This window comes from Ylistrum balloti, unplaced genomic scaffold (assembly GCF_031769215.1).
Source record: "Ylistrum balloti isolate Yb309-2 unplaced genomic scaffold, AGI_CSIRO_Ybal_v1 Utg370806, whole genome shotgun sequence".
In the NCBI taxonomy this organism is placed as follows: domain Eukaryota; kingdom Metazoa; phylum Mollusca; class Bivalvia; order Pectinida; family Pectinidae; genus Ylistrum; species Ylistrum balloti.
In genome coordinates this window covers 211,720-233,554 of record NW_026782467.1, presented here as the reverse complement: position 1 = coordinate 233,554, position 21,835 = coordinate 211,720, and the positions used below count along the sequence as shown (strand labels likewise).

Sequence of the window (21,835 nt, the reverse complement as noted above, 5' to 3'; positions counted from 1 at the left end):
CAAGTAAATGCAATTCATTTACACAGACAGACGATTTGTTGTCCTACGTCTTAAGCTAGAGAACGACAGGCATTTAATTTTTCCAAAATATTCCGCTCTACCATTAATGATCTTTAGCCGATACATATCTGGTATCTGAGGGTGCATTGATAAGTTCGGTGTGCGAGGAATGCACGGGACACTATCGGCAACGATTTACACGTGCATCGCTGTCTATGTACGTGTGCACACATATATACATACATAAGCATATAGTTATTGATCAGATGGGACAACAATGCCTGCGGACCGACACACCCCAACACTTCCTTATTGTCTTTCTACACGGGTGCTTGTATAAGTCGACAAGTATACCGTGGACGACACACTGACAGCCGTATGACATACCCTAACTAGGGGGTCGTACTACCTTACGTCTAACTGACAAACACGTGTCCTGACTCTGTCCTAAATAATAACGACTCCCGAAATAATAAGGTACAGCGTCACTGGGAGTAATTCATACTCTGTATCTATCCCCAGAGATCATCATCAACCGTGACCATTAGAGTAGGAATCGCTGTCGCCCGTGACCATGATTCTGAGACTGTGTTTACTGTGGATTAATGAGTGCCAATACCGTGACATACATACAGGTAAGCTGTTTTTCATTATCTTCCGTATTAATCACTATACATACATCGTGCTTTCAGTATTGTCTGTTGTATTTAAGTAATTGCTCACGAATATATATATAGCTCTACTTAACATTGTACGAGTAGTATTTCTGGGGTGTTTACCTCTGGTCACAAAAGTATGTGCTGAAGTAGAATACATTGATAATGTTTGGTACGTGTTGTTTCCTTTAGCACGTGCACCAAAGGAGGCGACAATCGTCCCCCCGACAATCGTCAACAGAATTTGGTATTTTTTGTGATGTCTTCCAATCCTCTGTTCTCATTGTATGTGTAACACTCCATCCTCAGATATTCCTTCATACCCAGTATCTTGCGTTGGCATCTCCAAAGACGATTATCTGCATATCTGTTGCGATTCCGCAAATCCTTTTGAAAATGCTATAGCTGGCGTTCACCTGGACTGATAATACAAAAATATAACACATTCTAAGGGGCCATATACTCTCACACTATATAGTGATGTTGATCATAGTAATATAATTAACATTGTTACCACCGTTTTAGAGTCAAACAAGCCGTTCATGATTTCTTAAAACATATCATTTTTGTTTTAAATCTTGTGATGCGTAATGTTTATGATCCTTTATACATTCCTAAAGTCACACATATATTCGGGAAATAGAAAGTGTAAATATACGCCAAAAATTCAAAGATTTTAGCGCTTCATATTGAATCTACTCTGGAATGCCAATTAAAAGCAGTTCAATACTTATATTGATAAATTTTCAATTTTAGTTTTATTATCAGGGAAGGCTTTATCAATTTATTTACTCTTAGACCATTGACAGTTTATGAGCTGGTGTTATATGTAAATGTATGATAGATACACTACTGGATTTTCAGACTTTTTTCTGTGGTAGAATTTTATTCCAAAGGATATGTTGTTACAAAATCAAGTTAGAAAGTTGTTCTGATGTAACCTAGCAGCGTTAGGTTTCTAATACAATGTAGTAGCGTAAGGTTCTGATACAATGTAGTAGTGTTACGGGTTTCTGATACAATGTAGTAGTGTTAGGTTTCTGATACAATGTAGTAGTGTTAGGTTTCTGATACAATGTATTAGTGTTAGGGGTTTCTGATACAATGTAGCAGTGTTATGCTTCTGATACAATGTAGTAGTGTTAGGTTTCTGATACAATGTAGCAGTGTTATGCTTCTGATACAATGTATCAGTGTTAGGTTTCTGATACAATGTAGTAGCGTTAGGTTTCTGATATAATGAATTAGTGTTAGGTTTGTGATACAATGTAGCAGTGTTATGCTTCTGATACAATGTAGTAGTGTTAGGTTTCTGATACAATGTAGTAGTGTTAGGTTTCTGATACAATGTAGCAGTGTTAGGTTTCTGATACAATGTAGTAGTGTTATGCTTCTGATACAATGTAGTAGTGTTAGGTTTCTGATACAATGTAGCAGTGTTAGGTTTCTGATACAATGTAGCAGTGTTAGGTTTCTGATACAATGTATTAGTGTTGGGTTTCTGATACAATGTAGTAGTGTTAGGTTTCTGATACATTGTAGCTGTGTTAGATTTCTGATACAGTGTAGCAGTGTTATGCTTCTGATACAATGTAGTAGCGTTAGGTTTCTGATACAATGTAGTAGCGTTAAGTTTCTGATACAATGTAGTAGCGTTAGGTTTCTGATACAATGTAGTAGTGTTAGGGGTTTCTTATACAATGTATTAGTGTTAGGGGTTTCTGATACAATGTATTAGTGTCAGGTTTCTGATACAATGTATTAGCGTTAGGTTTCTGATACAATGGAGTAAGGTTAGGTTTCTGATACAATGTATTAGCGTTAGGTTTCTGATACAATGGAGTAAGGTTAGGTTTCTGATACAATGTATTAGTGTTAGGGGTTTCTGATACAATGTAGTAGTGTTAGGGGTTTCTGATACAATGTATTAGTGTTAGGTTTCTGATACAATGTAGTAGCGTTAGGTTTCTGATACAATGTATTAGTGTTATGTTTCTGATACAATGTATTAGTGTTATGTTTCTGATACAATGTATTAGTGTTAGGGGTTTCTGATACAATGTAGTAGCGTTAGGTTTCTGATACAATGTTTTAGTGTTATGTTTCTGATACAATGTATTAGCGTTAGGTTTCTGATACAATGTAGCAGTCTTAAGTTTCTGATACACAGAGGATATTTAATTGTGTTTTCAGTAATAACAAATATATTTTACAAGTGTGTCTGATATTTTAGTATCTTTCACGAACGCTCAGCATATTAGACACACGATTTAAATATATATGTTATTACTGCCGATACTAGTAAATATTCTATTTTCAACATTTTCACAAGCAAAATAGACAAATTACTGGCACATTTGGAATAGATATAAAAGGAGAAAGCCAGGCTTTTCGCAATCTCATTATAACTTCGAAGTTCGCAACAAAATATAGTTCGTTTTTTAATCACTAGAAAATATGGTAACACGTAAATAAATTTAATGTAAACTTATTTTATTTTCACAAAGGAAATATTACTTATTCATGTCATAACAGACAAAAACTGCTGTGAAACGTTCACAGAAAGTTTAACCTCTGAGAAGTTACTACGCGGCTGAAAATATGGCGGCTACCTTCAGGTGTCGCTGTTGATGACATGAATTCTCTTGAAACGTATAACATGATAGCTAAACATTCAATACGTTCGGTTGGGGATTGAGTTTGATGTCTGGTAAGGTAATTTGTGTTGCAATGTTTGCTGACTTTAATGGAAATAAAGATACCGTGGAATTGAAACTCGTGTTACCTCTAACAACTCTTTCATGTTTCTGATTTAGTGATTGTCTTGTACCTTGCTTTTCGATTTGTCAATTTTATAAGATGATTTGTGTTCTCTCTTTTCATTGGTGTAAGTCTGCAACAGTGTTTTTTCAGTACTAATGTAATAAAATGTAGTAGTGTTAGGTCTTTATACCAAGTAGTAACGTTAGGTATTAAATGATGGTATTAGTATTGTGTTGACAGTGAGGCTTTATTACGTTGATGCAGAATTTTCTTTTTTGTTTGTTTTGTTTGTAATTCACGCACAATCTCCTGTAACATACATACTGTAATGCGAAATGCACGTGTACAAGCACGAGTACATACTGTACAATTATGAAGATATTACCATTACATGTACATCGGTCAGTAAATGGCGTCACCTTTTCCGAATCTATCATCCTTGTGTAATTTTCGACACTAATATTGCTCTCCTGATCTGTATTGATTACAATATAACTTTGCTTGGGTCGTGACGTAATCATATCGTGTCGACAGTAGAAACTTTAAGATAAAATACCAAGGCTAATTACGTTACAACGCTAACAACATATACATTGTGTAAGTCACATACCGAAAGTTGTAACGATGCTCATGTCGGTACTGTACCTCAATAGACAGTTATCTTTGTAAGTAGGACAAGCGGAAGTAGTTCTCAATACTTAATGGTAGTGCATGCCTTCGGAGTGTTTTTTCTACTGTTGAATCCCAGAGGTTGCAACTATTTCTTTACTTGAAATGTGTTTACAGAAACAAATTACGTCAGCAATGATAAACATTATCTCATGCAGACTGAGAACAAATATCTTGATCTACACTAGAAAATATTATACATGCCTTAAAAAACACTAATAGGCATACAGTGTGCGCGCATAATTGAGAGTATCTAGTTACACACTAGAAAGAGGAGGCGGCAGTCTGCCCCATTGTCTGTGATAAGAACTCGCGAGATAACAATAAGACCTCTATATGCTGCAAGAACGCTCGCTGGCTTCATAACATCTTCCGTGAATCAGATCAACATCTCAGTCAATACTCCTCCATATAGTCCATCAAAGTTGTCTGTTTGACTGGTATATCTTTGGTAGCATCGTGATTAAGTTATTACAACGCTTGGAAACAACCTTGTCTCATACCAACACTCGAAGGTACCATATGGTGTGACCACTTGCATTGCTCAGGGGGGAGACGGGCATTTTGTACTGTTGCGTGTCGCTAACAACCGATAGAGTCGTCGCACCAATGTCGGTTAAAGCGTTCCATTGTCCTACGTAACCTCAGGTAAAGACCCGATGTAAGTGGTTCGACGTTGCGGTTTTTATTTCAAAGGAAGCTGAGACACGCACCGGTCAGACCTGACGTGGTAATGCCCTTCAGCAAGACACTTTATTAGCCTTATAGTACGGGATAGCATACGTTGATCCTCCCGTGTGCTGTTCAGTGAGGTAGCCACCAGCTATTATAAGGAGACCCAGTTTGTTGCTTACGGTGTGAACTCAAATGACAATGTCCCGTGAAATTAAATTCTAACGTAACTTGACAGATGCATATTAGGAACATTCATGTATATAGATTAATGTGTTATTCTTACAATTAGCATCAGTGTTAGATGATATATGACGTCATTAATCTGACAGACAAGAAGCTATTTTCGAAAGTCTCTCATACTCTCGTTAGGGCAGGCGTTACTGCGGTATGGTATCTATATGAACATCTGGATAGCGCTGCCGGCTTTGAGAATTTGTGTTCATACTTGTGAAAGGTTTGTTTATATATACTGCCTATCTATATTGGTTTGACCGTGCGCGTGCATAGTGCATGAACACTCTCTCGATACTTTGTTGGTATAAATAGGTAAACACTTGGATGTTAGTGATGTAGATAGGTAAGATAGGTAAATAAAATCCTTTGATTCTGTAAAACCCTTTCAACGGGCATGTTATCCCTGCTTAACACGTCTTCACATACATGTCATTTCATGGATATACGCAGTGAATATATCACTTGATAAGAAATTGGAAATAAACAAATGACAAAAACTACCGATTTTTCATTTCTTTGTAAATCTATGGAATTCATTTTTTATAAGAAGTCTATTTGAAAATAAAGTAGCATAATTCAGCTATTTGTCATGATTTTTTTAAAAGTAGACAATACTGACCCTCACACAGATCAAATGGCGTAGGTCAACTTAGTATCATAGGCTGAACTTCGACAACGTTCCGAAAGTGTTCTGGCGGATGGAGCATACCGGAACAGTATTCTCGAACACAGCGGTTACAATCCAAACGTTTTGTTAAGGTGCAACAAGGAATCAAACAGAGGAGCATAGTAACATGGTGACAGTATGTGAACGCTGCTTTTTCCGTCAAAACGGGTTCCTTGTTTTTACGTGTTCGATTGTCATGGATTTTAGTTGTGTCTGGCGCAGCTTCGGAACAGGTAAAAATATAATGACGATGTAGGAGCACATGTCAAACAGTGCATTATTATAGAACACTTAACTTGAAATAAACGGAACATAGGGTTCAATAATACGGGCAAGTATCAATTTTAACTGCGTTCGTATTGAGTCTATACATTTCATTAACCCTTCGCTATGTTGCCTGTATTGAAGGGTAATATGTACGAGGAAGACCGTGCACTGTCTCGCACTGACGGGCTAACAATAGGTATACTATTAAGCTTAACCTACTCACCATTACAAACTAGTACATGTAAAGGTACAATAGACGCACTGGCCCACGATTCAAATATGTCTGTCATCGAAAATACACAAATTAGGGATGGCTCTAGATCGATCTGAGGTAAGCAAAGGTCATTCAAGGTCACTCCGTGTCACGCCTCTAACCTGATTTTCGTCACAGATACAATGCATTACGTAAAGCGATCGCGGTGGGGGCGACACGACCGTCGCCATTTTTTTAAACTCAAAAGTCACTTGGTGCAAATAGATTAGTGAATCAATGGGGCACTGGGTGGGGGATACAGTCGAACACGGTTGGAATGGTTCGACGCCACTCTTTTCTAGATCTTATAATTACCAGAATGTAATAGTTATCGAACCCAGAATTATCTTTAAAGGAAAAACCTGGTGCTGCAGTGCCGTAAAGTAAAGATGGCTGCATTTACTGTTTCTCCTGAGGACCAAGTCTCGTTTCACACGAGATAACGCTGATGTCGTATACCCTTCAGTACCCCGTGGAACATCTATCATACGACAATGGATCAGTGCGCTAGTATTAAGTAGATACAGGTACATTGTAGTAGTGTATCGTTTCCACACATAAGTACCGCTACACGCCTCATTAGGTTATCGCGCGCTGTGTGTGTGATAAGGGTCGTATCTCTAATGATTGGAAGGTCACAATAAAAAATCCTGTCGTCAGAAGACATATCCATCATGGCTACTAATGAGGCCGTAGTGGTTTTAATGAATAACTAGTACATTTGGTCCGTTAAGAACATTCCTCTTCATTTTAAAAGTAATGACGATTGAAATATTGGCATCAATTTGCAGAGAAAACTGAGTAGACATGTAACAGACAAAACATGCAACAGACAACACATGTGACAGACAACACATGTAACAGACTACACACGTAACAGACTACACATGTGACAGACAACACATGTGACAGACAACACATGTAACAGACAACACATGTAACAGACTACACATGTGACAGACTACACATGTGACAGACTACACATGTGACAGACTACACATGTAACAGACTACACACGTAACAGACTACACACGTAACAGACAACACATGTAACAGACTACACACGTAACAGACTACACATGTAACAGACTACACATGTAACAGACTACACACGTAACAGACAACACATGTAACAGACTACACACGTAACAGACTACACATGTAACAGACTACACACGTAACAGACAACACATGTAACAGACTACACACGTAACAGACTACACATGTAACAGACAACACATGTAACAGACTACACATGTAACAGACAACACATGTGACAGACAACACATGTAACAGACAACACATGCATCAAACTACACATGTAACAGACAACACATGTAACAGACTACACACGTAACAGACTACACATGTGACAGACAACACATGTAACAGACAACACATGCATCAAACTACACATGTAACAGACAACACATGTAACAGACTACATATGTAACACACTACACATGTAACAGACTATATATGTAACAGACTACACATGTAATAGACTACACATGTAATAGACAACACATGCAGGAAAACCTGTATTCAAACTCAAATCGATGAAACGAGAGCAAAATTAAAACAAGATGAGAAATTGTATAAATATCCCTGAAATAGTACAACGTACAATGTAAGATCAGGTAGGTGTCTTCTGCTTCATCGACGACATTCACTATGTAAATTTATGTCAATCTAAGCAAGGTCACGTTCTCAAATGAAAACCACATTCACAGCAACGAAATCGCCAGGTATGATAACGAGCTTCGTACAGTGGGCATTCGAACACGCCTTTTCTGCTGATGCCACTCACGTTGGGCATTCGAACACGCCTTTCCAGTTGATGTCAGTTACGTTGGGCATTCGAACACGCCTTTCCAACTGATGAGATTTACGGTAGACAATATTTTCAGCACTTCCGGTAAATATCGGACAATTATTTCATCAAGTATTTTACGAAGTTTGGACATTATACCACCTACTCCAATTAACTCAAGAAAATAAATTAGATGTATTTTGAAATTAACTTATTCATTCGTGCATATTAACCTAAAGGACTGGAACTTATAAATGATTGAACGATGTTTCGCCCCACTTCTCAGTGTACGTACAATTTGTGTTGACATTCCAGTTATACATATATATACATTGACATACACGTTTAACGTTAAAGAAAACAGCTAGCAATCACAGATTCAAAGGAAAAAATCTTGTTTTAGAAGAACACATCGTCATCAGGCTTGGCTTTGTTGAAGAACAGACCGTTAGTCCATCGTTACTTTGTCCAGGGCACTAATACCTGATAATCTGCGGTGAATCTATCATCTAATTTGGTTAAATGAACTGAGATTATCGTTTACATTTACCACCAAACATACCACAGAAATGTTACAATGACTGACTTACCACCAAGCATACCACAGAAATGTTAGTGTCTGATATACCACCAAACATACCACAGAAATGTTACAATGTCTGACTTACCACCAAACATACCACAGAAGTGTAAGTGTCTGATATACCACCAAACATACCACAGAAATGTTAGTGTCTGATTTACCACCAAACATACCACAAAAATGTTAGTGTCTGATTTACCACGAAACATACCACAGAAATGTTTCAATGTCTGACTTACCACCAAGCATACCACAGAAATGTTAGTGTCTGATATACCACCAAACATACCACAGAAATGTTACAATGTCTGACTTACCACCAAACATACCACAGAAGTGTAAGTGTCTGATATACCACCAAACATACCACAGAAATGTTAGTGTCTGATTTACCACCAAACATACCACAAAAATGTTAGTGTCTGAGTTACCACCAAACATACCACAGAAATGTTACAATGTCTGATTTACCACCAAACATACCACATAAATGTTACAATGTCTGACTTACCACCAAACATACCACAGAAATGTTACAATGTCTGATATACCACCAAACATACCACAGAAATGTTAGTGTCTGATTTACCACCAAACATACCACAGAAATGTTACAATGTCTGATATACCACCAAACATACCACAGAAATGTTAGTGTCTGATTTACCACCAAACATACCACATAAATGTTACAATGTCTGACTTACCACCAAACATACCACAGAAATGTTACAATGTCTGACTTACCACCAAGCATACCACATAAATGTTACAATGTCTGATATACCACCAAACATACCACAGAAATGTTAGTGTCTGATTTACCACCAAACATACCACAGAAATGTTACAATGTCTGATATACCACCAAACATACCACAGAAATGTAAGTGTCTGATTTACCACCAAACATACCACAGAAATGTTACAATGTCTGATATACCACCAAACATACCACAGAAATGTTAGTGTCTGACTTACCACCAAACATACCACATAAATGTTACAATGTCTGATATACCACCAAACATACCACAGAAATGTTAGTGTCTGATTTACCACCAAACATACCACAGAAATGTTACAATGTCTGATATACCACCAAACATACCACAGAAATGTAAGTGTCTGATTTACCACCAAACATACCACAGAAATGTTACAATGTCTGATATACCACCAAACATACCACAGAAATGTTAGTGTCTGATTTACCACCAAACATACATAAAAAATGTTACAATGTCTGATTTGTCGCCAAAAATACCATAGAAATATTACAGTGTCTGACTTACCACCAATATATATACCTCAGAAATGTTACCGTTTCTGTACAGTACTGATAAACAGCTGGAAGATTTACCACCAAGCATACCACAGAAATGTTACCGTTTCTGTTCAGTGCTGATAAACAGCTGGAACTTTTGATTTTTTACTTGGTGTTATGTCTTTCGTCAATATGTCTGATGTTGGCCAGTATAATGTTTCACACCTGTATTGTTACAGGTATGGTGTATATATGTATCTACAGTACATCATCATACACCACGTCAAGTTCACCAGGGTTTACATGTACTTAAAAAAGTAAAAAAAAAAAAATTAAAAAAAAACGTTTAGCATGGTATTTTTTTAAAAGAGGATTTTATATGAAGGGATAATTTCTAGTTTGTTAATACAAAGGAAATGCTTGTTTATTTTAAAGAAAATAGAAATGGAATAGATATGTTTCGTAGTTAAGCATCTTTTACGGTCTTGTTAAACATATACAGTTCCTATTGCTGGTTCTTTGGTGTGAATAATTCCTTGTGTAAAACCCAGGATACAAGATAAAGGGACTTGATATATAGTATCTGTGAACATGGAATTCACGTGTACTCTTATGTTACACACTGACACATTGTATATGTCAGGCAGAAGGTATGCTTTCACATCTATGATAGATATATGTGGATATGTATGAGAACTACTTCCGGTTGTTTTACGCATGCTTACATGTTTGTTTTGTGCATTCGTTACCTTCTTTATTTTCACTGTTGAATGACTTACATAGTATCTTTACGATCTGAGGGTTTTCGTAGGCTTCGAAGTGATGTCAACATTTCGTACATTTCTTCATACATTCATATAATTTATGTAAAAAATAAGAAAGAAACGCATATCAATAGAATTATACATAATTATATCCCTGCCTTCACAATATAGTCAAAACGACGGAAGTTTGTTTCTGCCATTGCCTCAACGTTGTCACTGGGTGCTACATAATGTGTGTTGTTTGATGGCGGACGTTGCACAATATTTTTCGTTAATCGTGTCACATGACTCAGTACAATACTTAAATACCTGCCCGGTAGGGATCCTTACAAATCCCAGTCAAACCACGATTATATACAAAATACCCTGAGCAAACTATTGATTCATTTTAACGGCGTCCCAATAAACTTTGTAGCCAGTAAATTCCAGGAGATAATATCTTTATTGAAGAGAAGACAGATGAATACCCATCAAGGTCATACTGTGTAATCCGGCATACTGTGTAATCCGGCATACTGTGTAATCCGGCATACTGTGTAATCCGTCATACTGTGTAATCCAGCATACTGTGTAATCCGGCATACTGTGTAATCCGTCATACTGTGTAATCCGGCATACTGTGTAATCCGTCATACTGTGTAATCCGTCATACTGTGTAATCCGGCATACTGTGTAATCCGTCATACTGTGTAATCCAGCATACTGTGTAATCCGGCATACTGTGTAATCCGTCATACTGTGTAATCCGGCATACTGTGTAATCCGTCATACTGTGTAATCCGGCATACTGTGTAATCCGTCATACTGTTATCCGTCATGCTGTGTAATCCGTCATACTGTATAATCCGTCATACTGTGTAATCCGGCATACTGTGTAATCCGTCATACTGTGTAATCTGTCATACTATACTGTGTAGGGGAGAATTTGCTTCACTAAATGTCAGTATCAAAAGGTTTATACTGAATTTGAATGCTCAGATTTACAGGATAGCTTATTAGTGATCTGCCGTGGTTAGTAAACAAATGTTTCCGTAAGATATTGAAAGAGAATAATGAACAGAGGTATTTCGTCCATATACACCTGGCAGTTCGTATCATAAAACAGGTCATATCTCTCTTCTGAGAGGTCAGTGGTTAGTTATCTAGGGGCCAGCTGGGGCGAACGCACATGTAAAGGAAGCATTGAGATTCAAAATCAGGAATTCTCACTGGGATTGAAAAAAAACCCAGAAATTCTGGAACCTTTCCTCGTTTGAAAAATATTTTTGGATGATATACAGAAGGTCTTGAAATGTCCCGTGCCGTTCCAAATGTTTTCCATTAAATTATATCGACAAATAATGTATAAGTTGTATTCTGGTAAGGGGCAGGTTTGTTTTTCCTTTCCTTAGCCAATATTTGTAGCTCTATGTTGACTGGAAGTTAACACTTCCGAAACTTGAACATTTTGTGTCTAAACTGCTTTACCATACACCGGTTTCAAGTGCCACCCATGGCGAGATAACTCATCGACAAATAAAATGATGTTCCGCGTGGAAATCTAGTGCCAGATATTTCCTAAAAATAGTGGAAAATATTTGATCGTTTTTTCCGGAATAACTTGATTAAAAAATGATCGCATTTACTTATTCTGACATTGATTTTAATTAATTCTAAACTTAATAATCAAACAATTCAGAAAATATTTCTAACACGCTTTATGTGACAGCTGTATTTTGACAGCTGCACACAAAGTGACATCCGGTGAATATAATGTAACGGTGACATATCACCTCTCTCTCTGTGAGTAGCTGTACGTGTAGTGTGCTATATCTTATAGTGCTGTCTGTAAACAGACAAATCTAGGTGACTAATGCCTGTCAGATTACATGTGAAGTTTGTGATACATTCACTACTAAACCTATATATAGAGTTTTTCATCAGATCCGTCGGTCCTGTGAGGTGTTATATTTACCTCCCTTTAATCATTATTTTCTTAATATAGAAACCCTGTCGCTGACCATTATCTCTCATCTTGTCCCAAGATCAATTACGCTATGCAGGATCTCCTCAAATGTGTTCGTGATGGTACCCGGGTGAATTCCATCTGCAGTTCCAGCCACCATCTATCCCGGCATTCCCTCTGGTTATTAAGTAATTGAATCTGTTACTAGTGAGTCTGCGACATCTCACTTAAATACATGTAGTTATGACGCCATCGTCGGCTTGTAAAGCTTCTTCTGAAATGAACAGAATGGTCAGCATGGCTTCTGGATTCGGGAACAAACCAACTGCAGGTAGATTGGCTGTTTCCCCTAAGTCTCGTGTTTTGATAATAATTAACGAACATGCACATTTGTTGAACAAGAATGTCGCGTGTTATGAATTCGTGGTACTACTACAGCTTAACATGGACATCCACACCACAGTACGCAAAACCACTCATCTAACGCCACCTACCGACAGTCTCATTCTCGAAATATTTATGCAGACTAAACTCTACGTCATCTAATTGATATTTTCCTTTATTATATGTTGAATAGTTACATATCATATTATAGGAATACAAACAGAATCTGGACCAATCACAACATCCCGGTGAAATTTTTAAGATTTCCGAAGATTACCGGAAATTTCCACGAGATGTTGCGAGGGTACTCGAACCACGGACTTGGATTATGATTATGTTGACATGTTGGTATTTTTTTTTTTTATGTTTTGTACCAAATGTTGATGGCCTGAATTCTTGATGTCCGTCCTGGGACAACTGGACAGGTCAGACTATACAAAAGAACTCGTATATTTTAATCTATATACAAGGACTAGTCATCTATATACAAATATTTGCAACATACATGTCGTGTACTGTTAATGGATTGCACGTGCACATGGCGGTACCATCACCTACAAATCCACACGAAGGTCATTATGTTTCTATAGCACACGTGTTGACTGAAGACATTGAACATTTCTGATTAATTGAGATACAAACACCGATCTCCTCTAATTAATTAGTTGTGTAGTAACGGTACTGTCACGGGTGGTTACAAAAACCATCCCATTGATGATATGATAAACGAAAGAGGTTCCGGGTCATCGATCAAGGGACTAAGGGTGTGAAACACGGCGATAGATGTCGCTACCATAACAGTAGGAACGAGTCTCTACAATAGAAAATGGCTGTCTAAACATGTCTACATTACTCCAATGTCAAGGGGGACGGTAAAGCGAATTTAATACCGATATTATATTTGAATCAATGACGTCATGGTCACAATAAAAATCATAATAAATGGTTATAGAATCTGTATATGAGTGGAATATTTACTATGAATTATCTAAAGTCACCATGGATCACGTTTTCGCGAACATGTAATACTTGTTATATTTCGCTATGTTACAGGGGATAGACTTCCTGTGTACGTTTATACAAACTGTACGGGAGTTTTCATTTTAACATTTAAAGTTTCAAGCGGTAGATAGGACATTGATTTTACATCAACATCATTAAAATATATTTCATTTCCGTCGGCCATATTTTTTTATAGGTGCGTTCGTTTCAGATGTCGTGACAAAGCTATATCAACAGTTGGAAGGGAAAACGTGTGTGTCTACCTGCAAGCGATTTATTGAAAATCGAAAGAAAAAACACTATCAAAATGTTTACGATGACGGCACGCTCCAAACAGTTTTACAGCCTTTAGGCCGAGAAATCGATCGCGTATTATGTAAGACATCGTTATGTATCGTGAAGGATTTTGTTATAAAGTCGTCTGTCTGTACAAGATAACGTGTTTCCGGTCAGGCCTATGGATCTATCTAACATTGAAACCGGAACGGACAATGATGCACTATATCAGTGTTCCGGCTTAAGTCGCTTTATGATATAAGTGCACGTTACCTGTGCTGTGCGTTTTCTGCATGCCGCGAGTAAAGAAGAAAGAATGATTGACTGCAGACATGGACCAGATAAACCGTTACGTGTTAAACAAAATTGTATTTGATACTTAAAGTGGTTTAAAAAATAAAATAAATTACAAAAAGAAACTTTTTTAGGCGTTGACGTGTTTTGTCACCGAACAAAATGTCATTTTCTCGCTTGTTAAGAAGAGTACAGAGTGAGTATTATCTTAATGGCTGTTAGGATACAGCAAAATGTGATGCAACATTCATTGTACGTAAATGTGACAGTCCGGCGGTGACATTCTCACCTCGTAGGGTAATTACTGTAGTTGAATTATGGCTTTTTAATTACCTAACGAGATACGCTGTGCCGGGTAATGACACACAGTCACGCCGTACTCTACTGCTCATGTTAATTTTCAGTCATGCATGACGCCATATTAATAACGTCTTGTAATGCTTCTGGATGTGATGTCACTCGCGAACGTTAAAGCTAATCCATGACGCAATCATTTATTTCTATATTAGAAATTATGTTTTAAAATTTTTCACATTGAAAAAAACCTGTACCATTTTAATGAGAACATTAGTACCTAACAATATTTCAGCAGAAATGGAATGGAAAAAATAAACCTAAAGGTGGGGGCTTAATTGATGTGCCGCTTTTTTCGTTGAATTCGTGATTAAAAGAGCGCATTGGGACTAAGTCATGCAGACCGATACACTAAGTTTTGTACTTAGTATCAGCAGTGGTTAAAACCAATGGGAAGGAGCCACATTCCTTTAACTAGTTAAAGCTCTTCAACCAGATGTGTACAATAAACCATAAACAGAATTAAAGAGTGACATCATTTTTTATTTTTATTTTATTATGTTTTTATTTAATCCTATTTTTCCAAAATGTGTTGCTTTCAAAATTCTGGCCCTTAGCATCACCAAGGTAATGTACATGTACGTCCCTGACAAGAGAAGGACGAAACAGCAGTTAAATCCATTATTTGGCTGTATTATATATAATTCTGGAACTATTCACTTATGTGAACAATCACACTAGATCAGGCTTCATGCAATGTTCCATAGAAAAATGGCAAACCATCCACTGCCCCGTGTACTGAACTCATAACCACGACAGTGATTGCAGCCTATGCTGGGCTGTAACGGGACTGCCTGGCAGTATCTTGATAATTATTGTGTAAATAAACAAATGTACACCGCCCTATACATTTTGTTTGACCTGTGCTAGTAATGGAATAACTGATTCATACCATAATCGCTTCATCATAGTCATATTCCCGAAAGTGTATCATATTGTTGTAAATCTATGTACAGCTGTCTGGCAGGACTATGCGGATTAGTAGTGCGTGACTTATATCTAATAGGATTTCTGATATTAACTATCGATAATCCGAAAATACCATAACACAAATTGACAGCTGATCAGCTATGTTCCAAAGTATCTAGAGTGTTGTTGTAGCCTTAATTAATAATGATATGTAAATGTCACTATACACCAAGACAATATTTTGTTACAATTTGATATGGACAATTACTTATTTATCATGTTGCTGTGTTTAATGGACCATACGAAAGCACTATACAGGAATCCTTATACACGATCTGGAAAATATGACAATGTCAATTCAATGTCAAGTATCTAACACCTGAAAACTTGTGAACAATGAGAGGAATAGATGGTGGACCACGGAGTGTCGAAGCTTTGGCATTTCCAGTCCAAACTGGATGTGTTCTGAATGCTTTTCAATTGAGATTTCCCTCCCACCCAGCACTGACCGATCAAAATTTGTAGAAAGATCGAAATTTGAACTTTCTACGATTTCATTTCAACAAAAAGCCTTATCGCTAATCTATATTCTTTTAAATATTTCAATACATGTTAATACATGCAATAGTTGTTTTCGTCACATTCGGTCAAAGGTACGTCATATATATATAAACTGACGTCACGTTTGTCAATTATGACGTCATATGCGATTGTAAGTAAAGGGTGCATATAGTGCGTTGACAAGCAAGACGAGACAGAAAAGGTAGGTTCGTGTACTCTGTATGTCATTTTTCAAAGTCTTCAAATTTAGTTTTGGTTGTGGACCCACTATTGTGTAGTGTTCATGACCAATTTGTTCTTAAATTCATGGATTCCACATGGAATTTTCCAATCATATAAATATTCATTTAGTGTTTCAAGTAACCAATACCAGAAAACTGATGAAAAATGACCACAGAAAGATTAATTTTCATTTAAACACCGGTGCTGTTAACTGGTCAGTCATTCACAGAAAATTGTCTTGCGCAGAATACTGTACCCATATTCGCGATTTTCTTCTTAAAATAGATATTAGAAAATGTAAAGGAGAATGTTTCAACTATTAATTTGAATGTGTTCATGCTGGTATTTCATATCTTATTGTTGATTTTCGTGACAGTTGTTTTTGCGACGTATCAGACCGCGTGGTCAAGCCCCGAGGCAAAATGTTCTGACGAGTCTCGATTGATGTTACAAATGTTACTTAAATTAGTTAGTGTACGATTCTAGACACAACTAGAAGAAAAATTTATTTCAATTACCAATACAAGTTGATATTTTCATTCTAAAAATGTCACTGTGTGATGACTTTCGTCTGAAGAACGCCCACATGACCTTGACAACCGTGACGCGAAAGTCAATAGAAAGGTAAGGAGAGACTGAACGCTGTAGGTATACCCAGACTGCTGTTCGACATTGGCGCCGCCATCTTGTTACGATATTCGATATATGTGATACACGTGCGTCTGTGACCTGTAGGGAGTGTAAGGAACGACAACTCTGATAGATTAAAAAAAAACCTATTCAGGATAAACTGTAACTTATCACAAATCAAAACGATGTTTATGGTGTGACAACTCTCAGGGTCGTTACATTGTGTATATGTTCTATCGTTCGTAGTACTATATCATATCAAGGTTACAATCTTTATGTGATACTGTCCTAGAGTAGTGACTTCGATGGTGTATGTATGTAGACTTTCGGAGAACCTCCGAGGGGATTTTGAGTCATCTTAAGCATCCTAGAGAACATTTCTCCGATAGAGATTTTGCCTTATGTCGTTGTCAATTATACTTCCTTCCAAACTAACGGAACGCTTTCATTTTCTGCTTATAAGCAGGTAAGCAACGGTTGTATGGTTGTGAGCTATACTTGAAAGTAACACATATTTAGTAAAATGTATGTCCAAAGCCAAAATCAGTTGTCGGAAGAATGACTGGTTGACAAAAGATTCGTTGAATGGATTGGCAAAATCTTCCAATAGACGATTTGTATACCCATGGGAACTGGCTGTGCCCCTACCTTAACTGACTTGATTTGGTTTTGTGCAGGGCTAGATTGATCGAATAGTTTATCAATGCAGGCAGTAAAGACCTTGCCGAGTCGTTCAATTTCAGTCTTGAATATATTGATGGTGTTTTATCTTTAGATAACAGAGATGAATCGACCATGCCCATCATAGATGTCCACCAAATGCGACACGACGGCTTTCGACCGAGCTACATGCTAAACATGATGGTTTCGATTTCCTTGTTGTCTGCTTTCCATTTCTGAATGGTGATTGCCTGCTTCCCCAAACCACGGAGGTTACATATCGCGTTTGGGATTGTTCTCAATATCTTGATTAAAATGGCTACAGGTGACATACAAGCTGACATAACACAGGGTTATTAGTGATGCAGAAAATGATGATTTTGGATAAGTTGTAAGGTCGCCTACATGACAACATAAAGAGATCTTCACGTTCCTAGTTCCAACGTTTGATGCTTGTTAGCGTTACTATTGAACTAGATTCGTATTTGAGAACGCAAAATCATACACTTGAATTTATTAGACCTTACATCATGAAGCAGAAAACGCTTACTCTTCTGAAGCACCTGATCTTATTTGCTTTTACTTTATGAAGGATCTTTCCGTTTCGATCTCTTCTTTGCATCTTTGTTACACCGTACAATATAATTTTGTTCACAGTGTTGAAATGTTTAGACATAAATTAGAAAAGATGTATGGACAATGAACAAAACGCTAGTTCCGTCGGACTTCCTGCCTACTTTGTGCCATGATATCCCCAGCCGTAAGGTCAACCTCTCTGGTCATTGAGTGATGTGATCGGTAGTCGGTACTAATGGTAGTCGCAAGAGCAGACAACTTAATAAAGTGGACGTGATGGCGATGTATTGTGATATCGTTTCTCACTGTCATTGTGTTAATATACAACCATATTTCATCGTTATTTCCAAATTATTCTAAATGACTCCAAAATCTGTAAAGTATTGTTATCTTTATAAATATACACAGCAAATTTATACTGTTAATTGTTATTGGGATGTCTGATACATATACAAAAATTGGCATGAAATTGCTTTTTGGAAATAATGTTTCTTGTATGTTTTTCAAAAAAGAGAATCGTTGATATGGGACCACACGTATATAAAATATATTGTGAGAGTTATGATAGATTGAATTCAATCTGATGATGTTTTCTTGGGAAAGGTATATCTACTCCATAATAATTATGAACATTTAAAGTCAACATTTGGCGGATAACATTATATTGTTTGTAAGTGTATTGAATCTTTTCCAATATCCCTGTAAGTGTAATGTTACATGTATATAATTGAGACTTAAACGTTATTTCCATAACGATAAGCACCTTGTTTTCTTACTTTGATTTTGTAAGTACATAATAATGCTGTGGGTGGTATATATTAAATGTTCCTTAATCTGTAGATAATTTAACTGTACGTGCACATGCATTTATTGTTCTCTTGTTCTTATTTCTTGAGTGACAAAAAACAAAACAAAAAACACACACACAACAAGAAAATACCAACATGTCAACATGCAAACAATGTAATTAGATAAACATCTCGTTTCAATATTTGAGAAGGTACACATTCCAAATTGATTGAGAAGAAGGGAATGAAATTAATTTAAAACCTGCTTAACACCAAGCAGTTGTTTTGTAATACAAGAACGTAAAAATGTAATTAAAATTTAATTTGCGGAACACTACACAATTGTGTTGTAACAATGACAATTATCTTTCTTATTAGATCTGCACGGTTTTCCCGATGACGTAACTGAATACATGTACTGTTTATCCTATACTTGGCGCTGCCATTGTTTTATTTTTGGCGTAGTCGACAGTGACGGAAGCTATATTTTAGCACGTGCATTAATTGGACAGAAGTACCTCCTGATTAACTTAAATATTGCATTTGAAAATAAGAATAACTGTTTAATTAAGCAATCTTATTTGTTGTTACAACAAATTTACACATGAAAACTAATAAAATTGTTTTTTTTTTATGTCTTTTGATATTAGGATCTATATTTTGACACGCATCATCAGACAAAATTCAGCGTAACTTCAGGTTAAGTTGGTGCTGCTATAATCCAAATTTTCGACAAGCGATGCAGGTTAAATAGTATAGAGTCAGTGTCTTAAAATAAAGGTGCATTTGTCTTTCTTCACCCTCTCCAATATGAATTTTGAATGAAGTCCAATCCTATAGTAAATTTGATGTAAATAAGACACGTGTATGTCAATCTATCGCCAAAAAACAGTTTATATACTGACCGTGTATACTCTATCTTTCACATTTTCCAGTGAAATGTAGGAATTTTTCAATATGATAAAAAAAACTTATAGCATCACTGCAGAGGTGATGTAAGACAGTATCTAGGAGTGAAAAACGTTTTGGAACTCCACTTATATTTCATGTTTGAATTGACTTTTCATTTGTTATTTCTTTAAAAACGTAATAGAAAGACAATATAATGGGATCCCGTTTGATATATATATTTCACTCGTATGACAGAATATACCATTATGTATCCATATTTTTCACTCGTGCCTAAAGAGGAAACCATTAAATTTCTCTATATGTATACATTGGCGACTACACGATACTTTTTCAAAATTAACACAAAATCTTTATTTCGAGAAAATTATCTTTACCGGGTTTTATCTGTTAAAATCTGTAGAATTTTAATATAAAATTCGCCATTGTTGAATTGAAGAAGGCTGCATCTATCTAAGTGTGGTTGCTAGGTGTTGTTTAACCTAACACAATTCATCTAATGGGTATTGTAAGATAAAATAGCACTCTTATTGATACACAGTGATATATATAACAATTGATGCTTTATCAGGGATAACGGAACTGGTCATCAAACGTGATGTTTACACGTGTAAAACAGTTACCAATCTGCTCCTGTCTTTTATGTTGCTGTAAATATTTGTTTACTGACGTTTTACGTGTTTGCTATGATTTATGTACACTGAACCCAGTAAACGTGTACACGGTATGCCGGTGTTTGTGTTATATACAGCATTATTGTAAACACATGCGAGCTGTTTTTGTTAACTTTTTTTAAAAGTGCACTGTTTATAGTAACGCTTGGTAAATATACAGAATAATAAAATAAGAAAAAATGTTTCATGTAAGCATTTCTCTAGTATATAAACACGAAACACAAACAATGTTCCATTAATATCATACAGATAATATCTATATTCTAAGTTTGCACTTGTTGTATCGGGAACAACGAGATGACATTGACGAGAATCGCTATTCCCCTTGCAGCGTTTTTTTTTTATTTCGGTTTGGGTTCGATTCCTGAAAATGACATTCGAATGTCTAGCAGACTAGATTTGGCGTCTTGAAGAAATTATTTCATTTAATTGCAAGAACATTCATTCAAGACAGCCAATTAGCAAGTCTGTCCATTTAGCTGAGTGGACTGGCGGAATTTTGCCCGCCGACCGCGACAAATATTGACGTAACACAACGTTGTGTTAGTGCTGCCGTCTGGTGTTGACAATAACAGATTCGCCACAAACTTTGTATGCTTCTGGCGATAAGGCACCGGTTTTCTTTTGTGTTTCTCTGTGCGACATATTCTTGATTTAATTGGATCGAGTCAAGTATTTGTTTCCCGTGCGTCATTTCCGGTATAACAATAGGAAAGTCAACGTTCCATGCCTAGCAAATCAAATCTTTGTTGTGCTTACATAATTTTTGGACACAGTGGACAAATCACGAGTAGTGACAATAACGTGCCACAAGCTAATTGTAAAATAATTTTTAGGAGTTTTCTGCATTCTACCTAACATCATAACAATTCGACAGTGATCAGTATACTAAGTGTTTTTTACCTGATAAATTACTCTACTGGCCCATTTTAGATAGCATTTTCTTAGTTTTATTACCAACCCAAACTCAAATACACTGTAAAGTATGCCTTGATCAGTGGGAGAGGAAGCCAAAAATGTACTTAAAGCTTGGAAGGCAA

General features: G+C 36.6%; 1 protein-coding gene across 1 annotated transcript in view; it reads left to right on the top strand.

Moving 5' to 3' along the window:
- Nucleotides 1-299: 299 nt before the first annotated feature.
- Nucleotides 300-21,835, top strand: part of LOC132558642 (5-hydroxytryptamine receptor 4-like) — a 91,265-nt gene continuing 69,729 nt past the window's right edge. The window contains exon 1 of the mRNA XM_060223238.1: nucleotides 300-635. The gene's annotated coding sequence lies outside the window, so the exon portion shown is untranslated. The remainder of the gene's footprint in view (nucleotides 636-21,835) is intronic.